Source organism: Puma concolor, chromosome A1 (genome assembly GCF_028749965.1).
Source record: "Puma concolor isolate L17-30 chromosome A1, mPumCon1.1.hap2, whole genome shotgun sequence".
Taxonomy (NCBI): Eukaryota; Metazoa; Chordata; class Mammalia; order Carnivora; family Felidae; genus Puma; species Puma concolor.
In genome coordinates, this window is record NC_141667.1 from 191,499,867 (window position 1) to 191,514,983 (window position 15,117).

General features: G+C 36.8%; 1 long non-coding RNA gene across 2 annotated transcripts in view; it reads right to left on the reverse strand.

Annotated features, from left to right (window-relative positions):
• LOC147584693 (uncharacterized) overlaps positions 1-15,117 on the reverse strand; it is a 541,543-nt gene that overhangs the window by 372,992 nt on the left and 153,434 nt on the right. The window lies entirely within an intron of this gene.

Here is a 15,117-nt window from a genome sequence, read left to right on the forward strand (position 1 = left end):
AGAATTGGGAATGAATTGTCAGTTTTCAGAAAGGTGTTTTCAAGTGCAAGTTATAAACATGCATGCAAAAGAAAGGAAAAAGTGTCATTTTAAGTGGAAATTCTCATGGAGAAAATGGCAGCCAAAGCAAAAAAAAGTAAGCTCAAGTGGCTTGTGAGAGACCACCAGGTGGTGACAGGAACTAGTGACTCTCTCTGTGTAAGCTTGCGTCCATGCCCTAGTGAAGCAGGTAACCACAATAACTGCAGTAACCACAATATCTTCACGTCCTTGTTCATTAATTTTAATGTCTGGATCTCCTGCGGATCCATGTCTGTTTTCCATAGATTTTGATCATGTAATTTCATTTCTTCCTATGTTTAGTCATTTGTGACTGCGAGCCTGAAACTTCATATAAAAGACCATGGAGCCAAGTCTCTGGATGGGTGCCTCGCAGGCAGTTATGAGGCATAATCCACCTGATAATCGAGATGCTTCAGAGCAAGGCTTCAGGGTCTGTGAAACCTGTTCCTGACATTAAAAAGGGTCACTCTGACTCTGAGGGTATGGTCCCTCACCAATACCAAGCAGAAGACTTGGGTGTATACTAGGCCCTTCCTTCTTGGTAGTCCCTGGACTCTAGTTTCTGACCCTAGAGACCCCAAGACCGACAAAAAGGTTTTCTCAGTTTCTAAGAGTCTCACAAACCCCATGAGAATGGGCAAATGCTTTGAAAGGAAAAGCGGCACCAAATGTCTGCTCTCAGCCCCTTGAGTCCTTGCTGACGGGGTAGCCCTCTGAGACTTTCTGACAGATATTTTCCTTTAATTTTGTCTATATTTTCTGGGTAGTCTCTCTGAGAGAGTAGGTTTATAACAAGCTAGCTTATAATGTTAATATCCCCAGAATTAGTGAACTGAGCAATAAAAAGATTAGTTTCTTTTTTTTAAAAAAATTTTTTTTTAATGTTTATTTATTTTTGAGACAGAGAGAGACAGAGCATGAACAGGGGAGGGGCAGAGAGAGAGGCAGACACAGAATCGGAAACAGGCTCCAGGCTCCGAGCGGTCAGCACAGAGCCCGACGCGGGGCTCGAACTCACGGACCGTGAGATCATGACCTGAGCTGAAGTCGGACGCTCAACCGACCGAGCCACCCAGGCGCCCTGAAAGATTAGTTTCTATTTGTGCAATACCAATCTGGCAAGCCCCTCATCACCTCTTACCCAGCATTTTCACTCAGAAATGTGTGCTACAAACATATCCACACGTACACACAAAGATACATACACACATGTATATGTGAGTACACCGACCATGCCCACACAACACTAATGTGTGCTAATTCTATCTTTGAAGTATCTTACTGACATGTAATACATAAATATGTGTATATGATGTGTTTGTGTATCATAACCCTTTATGGTAAACAATATGTATGTGTCACTGAATGCGTATTTGTGTTTTTCCCATGCCTTGAGTTCTCAGTCAGTGAGAACTGGTGAGCCATATTCTACAGAGGATCCCAGCCAAAATCCTAAGCGTCGCAGCCAAGAGTACTCTATCATTTTACCCAGTGTCGAGGATATTCCACAACAAGTGTTGTTTACTCAGCTGAGGCCTCTTTTCCTGCCATTTACTTTGTGTTCTGGCAAACAGTATCAACACTACTGGATATCAAAAGTATGCAAGTGAGAACGCTGGACCTCCTTCAAAGAGAAAGAAGGAAATGCAACAGGCTGGGTGTGAAAAGGGCAAGGTTTATCATGACTCGAGTGGCCTTCCGGAAATGAAAAAGCAGCTCCAGAAGGTAAAGACTAACAGATCATTTGGGATTTGTGAAAGTCCTCTGACAGAAGGAGGGACATCATAAAAATCACTGCAGCCTGGGACAGCTGACCAAATAGTTACGGAATGTATCTGGAAGAAAACAGGACAGCAGACAAGTTATGATTTCAGAGGATGTTCAAAGAAAGGAATAAGGATTGCTAAAATATGAAACAAGAATACATCTCCACAGAGAGTAGGCTTCAAAGCCTCCTCAGGGCTCTGTAGCGTGGAGTTGGCTGCTGCTTCTATTCAACTCATGCTTCTCGTATCCCAATTCCTAGCAGAGGCTGTGTACGCAGGTGTCTACTCTAGCAGGGGATGGCTTCAATAAAAACGGTAATCCTTAAAAAGAACCACGAGCACTTAAAATGTCTATATTAGCAAATATCAAGACATATTTTAAGTAAAAAAATATTTTTTACAGAAAAATAGATATGGTATGATCTCATATTCTTTTAAAATCCTAGAACTATATATAGGTGTATTTATCTCTTCCTCTTTGCCTATATGATATGAAAAAGTTCTAGCATATGTGCTAAATTTTAACAATGGTTACATCTAGAGAAGGAAGTGAATGGAGGTAAGGTAAAAAGTTAAAATAATACTATATTTTTACTTTATTTGTAAGTATCGTTTGAATATGTTTAACAAATTTGTATTTAAATATAGAATGCATAGAATAAAAAGGTTTCATCTCTATTGTGACTGATGCATACCATATGGAACTATTTAATATTAACATACATTTCACTTTAATAATCTATCATGATCCTAATCTGAGAATAAAACTCAAGAATTTTATAATAACAATTTGTATCATTTTATTTGCTTCCATGGAATTGACAACATATGGCAAAGGGCCTACTTTTCAGAATATTAAGGATACATTATTGTTCCGCTTGGACTGCAGCTCTTATCACTGGAAACCTGCTTTTTGGTCTGAATTTCTGAAGAACCAGAGAATCCTTAGAGAGAGAAAGAGACAGACCAAAAAATGGAAAAATAAAATCTATGCTCTACTGAAGAGAACGTTTTTTGTTTGGTTAAATAATCTACAGGATTTTGTGCTAGAAAAGTAAGTAAAAAAAAAATACATTATTAATATATTACAGAATTATCCTGCCCTGCGTCATATTAGCCAGTTAAAAAAATCTTTCTCTGTTTGTGTCTAAAAAACCACTTTCTCCAAACGTGAGTTTAGATAAACATTTTATATTTGTTTCTCTTTTTTCTGGTCACAGTGTGGGAATGTGGGCAAATGCAATTTCTCTTCAGTCTCAAAAACAGAAAAGAAGAAAAGTGGTTTCTAAAATGCAGTATGTGCACAGTGGTAATAACCAAATGTCAATAGCTAGAAAAGTATATTGTCTCTTTAAATCAGCAACATTACAAAAGAAAGTTCATTTATTTCTTTGAAGTCATAAGGAAACTGATGGCGACATGAGATATTTCCTCAACCAAAACAAAATAAAAATTAGATATTAAAAACCACTGAATATCAAAAGTTATTATTTCATTTCATGCATTACAATTTACTCTCCCAGACTTAATGATGGGCTCCCTATTTGCTGAGTGAATGTTTAACTAGAAATATTCAGAGCCTTGAGATTTCTCATTAATCATGATCATCATTTCATGCCCCTCAACCCTATCCTCCAAAATAACTGTTCAGTGGTTAAAAATCCTTATCAAAATACCAACAACAGTTTTCAAAGAGCTGGAAAAATCTTAAAATTTGTATAGAACCACAAATGACCCCAAATCGCCAAAGCAATCTTTAAAAAAAAAAAAAAAAAAAGCAAATCTGGAGGCATCACAATTCTGGACTTCAAGTTACATTATAAAGCTATAGTAATCAGAACAGTATGATACTGGCACAAAAATAGACACACAGATCATGGAATAGCATAGAAAATACAGGGAAAAAACACAATTATATGGTCAATTTATCTGTGACAAATCAGGAAAGAATATCCGATGGAAAAAAGTGTCTTCAACAAATGGTGCTGGGAAAACTGGACAGCAACAAGCAAAAGAATGAAACTGGACCACTTCCTTACACCATACACAGAAATAAATTCAAAATGGATTAAAAACCTGAAACCATAAAAATCCTAGAAGAGAACAGAGGCAATAACTTCTTTGACATTGGCCATAGCAACTTCCTTCTAGATTTATCTCCTGAGATACGGGAAACAAAAGCAAAAATAAACTATTGAAACTATATCAAAATAAAAAGCTTCTACAAAGTGAAGTAAACAATCAACAAAACTAAAAGGCAACCTATGGAATGGGAGAAACTATTTGTAAATGACATATCCAGTAAAGAGTTAGTGTGCAAACATATAAATAACTTATAAAACTCAACAACAAAAAGTCCAAGTAATCCAATTTAAAAAATGGACAGATGAACAAATATTTCTCCAAAGAAGACATACACATGGCCAACAGATACATGAAAAGATGCCCATCATCACTTATTACCAGAGAAAAACAACTCAAAACTACAATGATATATCACTTCACACTTGTCAGAATGGCTAAAATTAAAAACACAGGAAAGAACAGTTGTTGGTGAGGATGTAGAGAAAAAGGAATCCTTGTGCACTGTTGGTGGGAATGCAAACTGTTCCACTGTGTAAAACAGTATGGCGTATCCTCAGAAACTTAAAAATAGAAGTACCCTAAGAAGTTGCACTACTGGGTATTTACCCAAATGAAAAAACACTAATTCAAAGGGATACGTGCACCCCTATGTTTATAGCAGCATTACTGACAATAGCCAAGATATGGAAGCAACCCAAGTGTCCATCAATTGATGAATGGATAAAAAGGATGCCATTAAAAAAGAAAAAAATATATATATATATAATGGAATATTATGCAGCCATTAAAAAGAATGAAATCTTGCCATTTGCAATGAAATGGATTCCAAAAAAATATTAAGCAAAAGCATCAACTAATAATCTGCTAAAATCAAACACAAATTGTATATATACATATATACAAAATATAAATTTATATACTTATATATGTGCTACACATTTTAAATAAAGTTACTAATAATGTAAATTATTATAAGGATTTACTATTTTCAACAAAAAGTGTTAGCAATAATTTTTTTAAATAACAAAGTTGGTGGAGAAGTAGTATGATTGCCACTCTAATATACTCTGACAATATTATAAGTTTTCATAGGCTTTCTGAAAAATAGTGAATCAGTTGTGTTAAACTTTGAAATTTTCTGAGCTTTGAACCATAAAGTCACCTTTTAAAAACTTATTCTAAAATACAAAGAAAAGAACAATGTAAGTACCAAATTTCATTTCTTAATAATTTATAAAAATAAAAAAACATATATTTATTATCAGGGAAATGTCTAATAAAACAAAAAACACACATAGTATATTATAAACTTTTACATGATAGTGTCACAAAATTTTAATAAAGTGGGAAAATGCTCACTATGTTTTACTGTGAAGAAAGCAAGATACATATCTATTATATAACTATTTATTATATATGTAGTGTTATTACCCAAATAGAATTTTCTGTACTACATCTCTTCACTAAACTGTAAGTCATTGGAGGATAGTGTGCTTGTAGACACAGACACATACACATTATTCAGTCTTTCTCAAATGTGTAGCACATTGTCCATGATCAGGACATGTTTTTTAATCACTTGAATAAACCAGGCCAACAAGTATATATACATACTTAAAGGATTAAATGAAATTTATCAAAGGGTTAACAATTGTATGACATGGATGTTTTTCCTCTTTCCGGATTTTTACAATAAGCATTCATTTTATAAAATATTAAAGAAACAATTACTAACTGAAAAGATATTTCCTAGCCAACTGTAAAAATTAGAGAAATTTGGGGCACCTAGGTGGCTCGGTCAGTCGTGTCCGACTCTTGATTTCAGCTCAGGTCATGATCTCACAATTTTGTGAGTTTGAGCCCCATGTCAGGCTCTGTGCTGGCAGCAGGGAGCCTGCTTGGGGATTCTCTGGCTCTCCCTCTCTCTCTGCCCCTCCCTCACTCACGCTGTCTGTTTCTCTCTCAAAATAATTAAATGAACTTAAACAAAAAACTAATTTGTTAAAAAAAAATTAGAGAAATTTGAGCAGACTGCTTTCTCTTGAATGTGAATAAACCTGACATTGCTGATGCAGTTCTAATTGATTTTTTTTTTTTTTTTTTAAGCGTCTGGGCAGTGTGTAAAAGAAAGGCTACATATTCTCATTGTGTTTGGGCAGCACCAACAGACAGAAGATGAGTATGTTCAGTCACAATTCCTTGTTTTAGGGCCAAAAGAAAGCTGTTGAATAACAACAGACCCACAAAGGGAAGCAAACTAACAAACACTGGGTAGAACAGATAATCCTCAGGTTGAATCCAAGGCTCCCTGACTAACATGACTGTTGCTCATTCACAAAGAGGAACTTGAGTGTTAGTTGGGATAATTTGGTGTGTCAGAAAAGAATTAAGTCAGGAGGCAAGTTTTCATGCCACTCTGCTACAATCTGTGATTTTTGCAAAGGACTCAGTTTGTAGCCTTGGTTCCCTCTCCTCCACCCTACCCCCGCAAAACAGCTTAAACAAAGCCCAAATCTCTTGAAATATCTTCCAGCTACCTTATAGATTTGTTACAACACGTGAGTTCCTTAATAAGCCTGTTAGGCTGAAATATTCACATCCAAAATACAGCAGCTGCTCAACATGCATTGTTTTTTTTTTTTTTGTTTTGTTTTTTTAAATTTTTTTTTTCAACGTTTATTTATTTTTGGGACAGAGAGAGACAGAGCATGAACGGGGGAGGGGCAGAGAGAGAGGGAGACACAGAATCGGAAACAGGCTCCAGGCTCTGAGCCATCAGCCCAGAGCCTGACGCGGGGCTCGAACTCACGGACCGCGAGATCGTGACCTGGCCGAAGTCGGACGCTTAACCGACTGCGCCACCCAGGCGCCCCAACATGCATTGTTTTTAAAAGCCTTCCAATGAGGTAACATGATGCCTTCACAAGCCAATGCATATTTTATGGATGGTACTGTGTATTGTTTTTGTACTAATATTAATTTAATGAGCACTTCTGTTTGTTACAGATTGGCTAATACATTTTTTATTTCCTATAGTTTGGGTCAAGCCCTTAAGTAATTGGCCTCTAGACAATTTCACATTCAAGGCACAGTTCTTTAATGGAGATCTAAATAAAGTGTGGTATTAAACAGTCTGCTTATGAAAGAAAACTTCTAATCTGATATCTGCGTCAGATGATGTACCCTGGAGGGTTGCCATCTGGTTCATGTATTTTTAATAATTTCAAGATTAGGTCGCTATAGTTCAGATCTACAGCGTTCTTTGTTTTATTTAGTTGTGAGTTAAAATGAGTCACTGTAAAACTGGAAGAAGCAACTTCCTGTGATTGAAAGGGATGTGGGGTAAAATCCCCAATCTACTTGTAATGTCTTTAAAAACAGTATTTACATTTCAAATCTGAGCTTCATTGGAAATCAACACAAAGTGATAAACCTTTCTTTTAAGAATTTACTTGTGAAATTTTACAATATTGGGGCAGTTTTGATTGAACACATTAGTTTAAAAATACTTAAAATTTATTTTAATATTTATTTTTAAAAATAAGGAAAAGTTGACAGGCCCCAAGTAATATTGCTGTTCCTCCTAAGAAACTATATGAAGGAATATCAAAGCTTCTTAGTGAGGCACACTGGATACTGCTGTATCTCTTTTTAGATCACTGGACCAGTATTTCACTAAAGGACAATGAAAAGTCATCCCAACTGACTTAGAGAATTAAGGCTGCTGACAAAATAATTCACTCCCAGAGAGAAAACTATACCAGGGAAAATACAGAGAGTATCTTTTTGTCATCTTTTCATTTGTTTTCTCGATAGAAATAGCAATATTTTTTGTTTACATTTTAAATTTCCTCCTCTCCCCAGAATATCTCCTCTTAATTCTTTATAATTGGTAGTAACAAATCATATTTTGTGCTCGTGCAGTTGGAATTTGGAAATTTTCTGACACAATATGTTCACTGAAATTGTTAGGTATGTTATAATTTGACATATTACCAATTTAAAAATTAAAAATTGTATTTAAAAATCCTACATATTACTTTTTACTATATTTTAGTGTTCTTATTGAAGACATACATTTTCATTTCTACACTAAAGAACACAGAATGAAGTTAAAGGAGAAATTTGAAAACATTTCTACATCCATCCCTCAGAGAAAATCACTTAACAGTGATTAATGTTAATATATTATCTTCCATTTATATATATGTTATATATAATTAAAATAATATGCTTTTGATAGACTCTACTGTAGAGCAATTTTGTTCAGTTAACATTAACTATTCTTTAATGTCATTTCAAATGACCATGTTATATGGTATCCCATTGACACAATTTATTTAACTCTCTGTTGCTGCATATTTATGATGCTTTCAGTATTTCACTCTTACTAATATTTTAACAGAAATATTTATTCAACTTTCTGAATGGATGCTTAATATAAATCTTAAAAGGGGAAAACAATGGGCCCAATAGACCCTTGTTACATATTACTAAATTATTTTCCATACAGATTCTACTAATTTACACTGACTAGCAAATATAAATCTCACCCCTATCTCATCAGCATTAAGCATACTATTTTCTTTAAGTAGGCTCCACCCCCAGCAAGGAGCCCAAAGCAGGGCTCGAACTCACAACCCTGAGATCAAGATCTGAGCTGAGATCAAGAGTCTGACACTCAATCAAGTGAGCCACCCAGGAACTCCAGCATTAATCAAACTATTATCTTTTAAAATGTACGTTAGTTTGGTGCTTGAAAAATTATTTTATGAATTGGTATTACCACTGAGCTTCAACATATTCCCACATGTCTGTCCAAGTATATTTATTCTTCTATAAGTTTTTTGTTCATGCCCTTTTCTTAGTCTTTAGGAAACTTGCTTTCTTGTGTTTGTCTTTTCTTTACCTAAGGGTATTCACCTTTTTCTGTACTGCTTAAAGGTGGAAAAAAATAAAAACAATACCAATTCTTTACAATTCTGTAAAGAATACAAAGGAAAAGTATGGAAAGGCTTCATACTGTCCCTCGATTTAAAACTTGGCCAATTCTGTGTGGTTCAAAGCTTATGCTCTATTTAACAGAGAGAGCAGGAAAAGGAAGCTAGAAGGAATTCAGAAGTAAAAATTATGTATTTAAGATGTTTTTTATAACATTCTTTTATTTTACAGATAAAGTCGGGCACATAAAAGCTGGTTAATGGCAAGACCAAGACTAAAGACTGAAACTCAGGCCATTGGACCTCTGCTTACTATTAACCCACATTTGGAAAGACAGAATCTTCTAGATCCCTTTGGCACTGTGCCTCAGGCCTCTCCCAGTCAACAGCCAGAGAACATTGTTCATTTGGGATAGAGAGGAAAAGGATGTTGAATCCATGGAGTGGAGAACACTGCCAAACTGCCATTTTTTCCTCTCTTCTTTCTTTGGGTGTAAGTCTTCATTGACATGAAAAGTATAATAATGTCCTGAGAAATTCTGGTTGATTTTGTCTTAGGGCTTAAGATTTGGCCAACTTGCTGCTAAGCGTGACCAAAACAGATTTGAATGGAATCCTGTCGAAAGTGGCGATGATACAAAGCTTATTAAAAGGATTTTGGGGGGCGCCTGGGTGGCGCAGTCGGTTAAGCGTCCGACTTCAGCCAGGTCACGATCTCGCGGTCCGTGAGTTCGAGCCCCTCGTCGGGCTCTGGGCTGATGGCTCGGAGCCTGGAGCCTGTTTCCGATTCTGTGTCTCCCTCTCTCTCTGCCCCTACCCCGTTCATGCTCTGTCTCTCTCTGTCCCAAAAATAAAAATAAAAAACGGAGGAAAAAAAATTAAAAAAAAAAAAAAAAGATTTTGGCAAGGAGCACCCGGGTGGCTCAGTTGGTTGAGCTTCAGCAGTTCATGAGTTTGAGCCCTGCATCCGGCTCACTGCTTTCAGTGCTGAAGCTGTCAGCTCTGAGCCGACTTGGGATCCTCTGTCCCCCGCCTCTCTCTTCCCCTCCCCAACTTGGGTTCTCACTAAAATAATAAAAATTGGTAAAATCTTAATGAACTTTAAATTCTAAAGTGCTGATATTTAAAAGGAGTACTTAATAGCAGAAAGATAAATTATACAGGGCACCTGGGTGGCTCAGTCGGTTAAGCATCATTATCTCACTGCTTGTGGGTCCGAGACCTGCCTTGGGCTCTGTGCTGACAGCTCAGAGCCTGGAGCCTGCTTCGAATTCTGTGCCTCCTTTCCCTCCACCCCTCCCCTACTCACACTCTCTCTTTCTCTCAAAAATAAAATAAACATTTTAAATTTTGGAAAAAAAAAGATAAATTACAATAACTGAATCAAGGGCACAATCAGAAAATGCCTGCTCTGGAAACTCATCCAGTTCTCGACTATTCCTGTTTTGGATAAATCCAATTGTGGTTCCCAAATCCACTGGTGTTCTTATGAGTTTGTGTTTCTTCTTGCACAAAGATAGCTACTAGGTTCTGTTATGTGTTTCAATTCAAATCATTTGGACCACTATGTGTAGAAGAATTCTGAGCCAACAGTGGAAAACATCAGAGCTACAATGATCATTAGGCCATGTCTGCCATCTGTCCAGGAGAGAAGAGCCATAGCTACACATTTGTCATATCTCTGTGCCATTGTCAATAATCAGCAAAAGGCGTGATGGAAATGGTGTTGGTGGGCACAGAAAGAGTAGAACAACCCATTTCCTTGCGCTGTGGGTGTAGTACACTTAATTACACACCTTATCCTCGATCCTGTTCAGGGACACCTTACAGAAAAATAAAAGTCATCTTGGAGCTTCCTGCCCATGAATGTAGGACTTATTTTTAAATCTCCTTTAGAAGAAGTACAATTTCTAATTTAACTTCTCAGTTGTCTCCTTTATAGATTTATACTGAAACTATCCTCCAACATTTTGTACAAATGATACAGAAAAGGCTTTTCTCTCCAGTTCAGTGAGTTGAACTGACAGGAACAATCAGCATAGATATAATTACAGCAGTTAATTCATGCCACTTACCAGAAGCACTAATAGTTTATAGTTATAAACTGTTGACTATTACTATCTGTTCAATGAAACAAAAATAAAACTGCAAAATAAGAGTTACATCTCTCAAGAAAAGTAACTTGTAAATGAAATATAAATATAACCCTGAAATAACTTCCACATTTATCAAGAAAAAGTAATTTATACTTTTTAAAATATGCAATTTACTAATAGCTCCTATAATCACAGTAATTCTCACATGAGCAGAGAGCACATGCTCATAACTTTGTAGCTGGCAGTTCATTGAACCAATCTTTTTTGTTGTTGCTGCTGCAATTTACATCCTGATTTTAACACTCATATATTCTAAAAAGAAATGAGTGAATAAATTGAGTTTTATTCTTTAAAGTGTCTTCATATTCAACTCATGTATCCCTTTTGAAGTAAAATCCATCCATATATTACTATTTCCAGCATACATACTAAAATTTTCAAGGCATGTGTCAGACCCCTGGAAGAAAAGAATTCACCATGGTGCCCATAAAAATGGCTCCTGAATCCATTCAAACAGACCTCTTTGAGTTTCAAATATACATTTCCAACCTTCTGGTAGACCCTACAACAATGCCTAAGGTCCGCATTTTTATTCAAGTATCACCAAGCACAGTTAGCCAGAAAAGGTCTGTTTTTCATTCTTCCCTTCCCCATTTATCCCACATGTGGTAAGTCATCAAGTCCTTTTCCATAATATTATTATACCCTTTATTCCTCTCATTCCTATAAAGAATCACAACACTAACCACCAAATCAGGAGACTGAATCCAGTCACCAGCCCCAGCCTACACACCGTAGAGTACAAAATGCAGACAACAAGTAATAGTATATAAAACCCTGCTAGGCTGCCCTTAGCATCTCAGTTTAAAGACTCCAAGTCCAAGTTGTCTCATGAAGCAGCTCTCATCATCCACTGTCATATCTGGTGAGCCTGCTAAGCTCAGAGGTCAGGGGTGGGAGCAGATGGTAGAGATCGCAGGGTTACTGTCCTTCCTTTTCTTTCATTTATACACAGTGATGAGAAATTTTAAATGGCAAGGCATTTCCTCAACACCAGTGGTGCCTCTTTGGGAAAACCTGAAAACTTGTGAGTACATACTTTCCTCCCACCACCAACCTCCATCCTTAACACAAGTGTTGGAAAGACAGTGCTCAACAGAAGGTTTCAAGAGGGAGCCCCCCACACACACCATTTTTAGTCCTAAGTGAAAAATGCTATTTGTCACACCTTGCATCCAGATATTGTGAAATACATCCACATAATCCCATAAAATGAACCAAGGGTCCTTGGAATGAAAGGGAAATAGCAGTTTCATGGACTGAGACGGTAAATATACAAGATGAGCCTGGAGCATCTTATGGTGACAGAGAGTAAGAAAGTGCCCTCCCCCCAAATAATAATAATCACAATGATGGAGATGTGTCAGAGGAACACAGGCAGGCATCAGACATGCAGAGACAAGAGGCGACCAGATGCACAGATTCATGAGACCACATCTGATGTGCAGATCTATGAAATGATGTGGGCATACAACCTCCAGTGAGCTAACCTGATGACTGCTTGTCTGGAATAAGACGGGTACACACACCTGCTGCAGGAACCATCCTGAAAGTTGTTGGGACACCACCGCTGCTAAGTCAGTTTTAACTACAAAAGGCACAGAGAAGAATCAGAGGCTTTCATTCTACATTGACCTAAGCTTTTGACTTGGAGTGAAAGCTCAGAATAATAGTAGAGGTGGATTGGGTTCTTGTTTGTTCTGTTAAAAAAGTGATCTGCTTAGGACTGACTTTGTGTACAACAGCTTCAGTAACAGCTGATGTGGGAATGTAGGTACAATACATACAGAGGTGATTTATAAACCCCCATTTCCCGAACCTTAATCCGGCCCTTCCGGCCTTCTATACCATACATGAATCTGACCCCAGCAGTAAACTATTTCTACATTATACAAGATTCCCTGAGAAACCCAAAGCAAATATGCACCCACATGTGCATGCTCTGTCTTGAATAAACAACAGATCTAATAGTAACAAGAATAATTGTATTAGGTTTCTAAAAATTTCATGAGGAAACGAGTCTCTGGTTCTTAACTAGATGTGTTTGCATCTTCCAATGATGTTTCAGTTCTTGTATCATTTTTTGACAAGATTATGATTTTTTTTTACATTTACAAAGGTAGGGCACAATTCAGACTGTAGAGAGTGATATTCAGGGGCACCCTGAATATTTCATGTCATTGAACCAAAGAAAAGACATAACCTCAAACCAAATATATATTTTGCATGCAGGCAAAATTTGGCCCTGCCTGATCTCCTAATACCTTGTTGGAGTCCATTTATTGATACATTGTCTACGGCTGGTTTCACACTACCACTGCAAAGCTGAGCAGTCCCAACAGAGATAGCATGGTCCACAGCCAAACATATTTACTACGACCTGGTCCTTTACAGAAAAAATTTTCCATCCTCTGATGCAGAGAACAAGATGCAAGTATGTTACTATCGAGAAGATTCAAAGTGTTGTTCTGTGATTGTTTTCCTTTTCATTCCTGATTTTTTTCATAATCAATATTAAAAAAATATTCTACCATGTCTCAGTTAAGCTATTAGTAAAGCAAGAGCAAGGTCATTTCTCTAAATTGGGACCAGAAAGTTGAAGGATAAGCGGGGTCCCTGGAGGCTATAATGGAGACAGCAAATAATCCCAAGGTGATGGTGAAAGCCTCAGAGGGCAGCTCCACCATGAGATTCTCCTCCAGTGCCAACCTCCACAGTCAGTGTTTATTTTTGCTTATTTTTTTCCAAACAACAAAGATGTATTTGTTTATTTCCTTTGTTTTTCACTTTATTAATTAGTTGTGATGGGGTAAAATTAACATATAATAAAATTCACTAATTTTATGTGTACAGCCTTAAATGTGCATGGTGTCAAGACCACCACCATCGTAATATCAAACATTTCCATCACCCCGAAAAGTTCACTCATATTCGTTTGTCATCAATCCCTTCCTCCGCTTCCTGGCCTTGGTGACCAGTGATGTGCTTTCTGTCATTAAACCTTCACCTTTTCTAATTTTTCATATAAAGGGACTCGTAAAATATAGAGCTTTTTAAAATAAGAATTGCGTATGTTTAAGTTGTACAACATGATGAGCATACACACATACACAGTGAAATGATGACTGCAAAGTGAAATGAGCCAGACACAGAAATCTCACTTCTATGTGGAATCTAAAAAAGTTGAATACAGAGAAGCAGAGAGTAGAACCATGGTTACCAGAGAAAGGAAAGGTAGAAGAAATGGGGAGATGTTGGTCAAAGTTGCAGTTACACAGGATGAGTTAAGTGTACAGATTAAATATACAGCGTGATGACTATAGTTAATAATACTTACTAAATATTGAAAATTTGCTAAGACAGTAGATTCCAGATGTTCTCATAACACACAAAAAAATAGTAACAAAGTCAGCAGATGGCATGTTAATCAGCTTGACTGTATTTCACTATGTAAAAGGTAGTGTTTCTTTAGTCTTCCTGCATTTTTATGTTATTATTTACAGTATATTTGTAACCTACTTATAAAAAATTAAGTTTACAATAATCAAACACATAAAATTGAGTTGTTTTGACAGAAGACTGTAGGGGGCACCTGGTGGCTCAGTTGGTTGAACTTCAGACTTGATTCTAGCTCAGGTCACGATCCCAAATCATGGAATCAAGCCCCACTGCTTGAGATTCTCTCTATCTCTCCCTCTGCCCTTCCCCTGCTCTCTCACATACTTTATCTCACTCTCTTTTTTCCTTCTCTCTCAAAATCAAAAAAATTAGAACGTTAAAAATAAATAAAAGAAGACTGTAGAGGAGATCTAAAATCACACGATATCCTTTCACTAAGAATCATATTCTCAGTTGACCACATATTCAGAACAAGCTCTATCTTCAAACCGCTGTGGCTAAGACTATGTTAACATAATCAGGACACAGTCTGCCAGACGGTAATAGTATTTACAATCTTAGATTCTGTTCTAAAACATGAATGGCCTTCCTGTGTGTTCAGTAGGGCTAGCTCTCATTTGTGTTCCTTATTCACTCACTCGTTCATTCAACAAACATTCACTGATCCTTCCCCGTTCAGAGCACATCTACAGCACAAGGCAAGCTCTT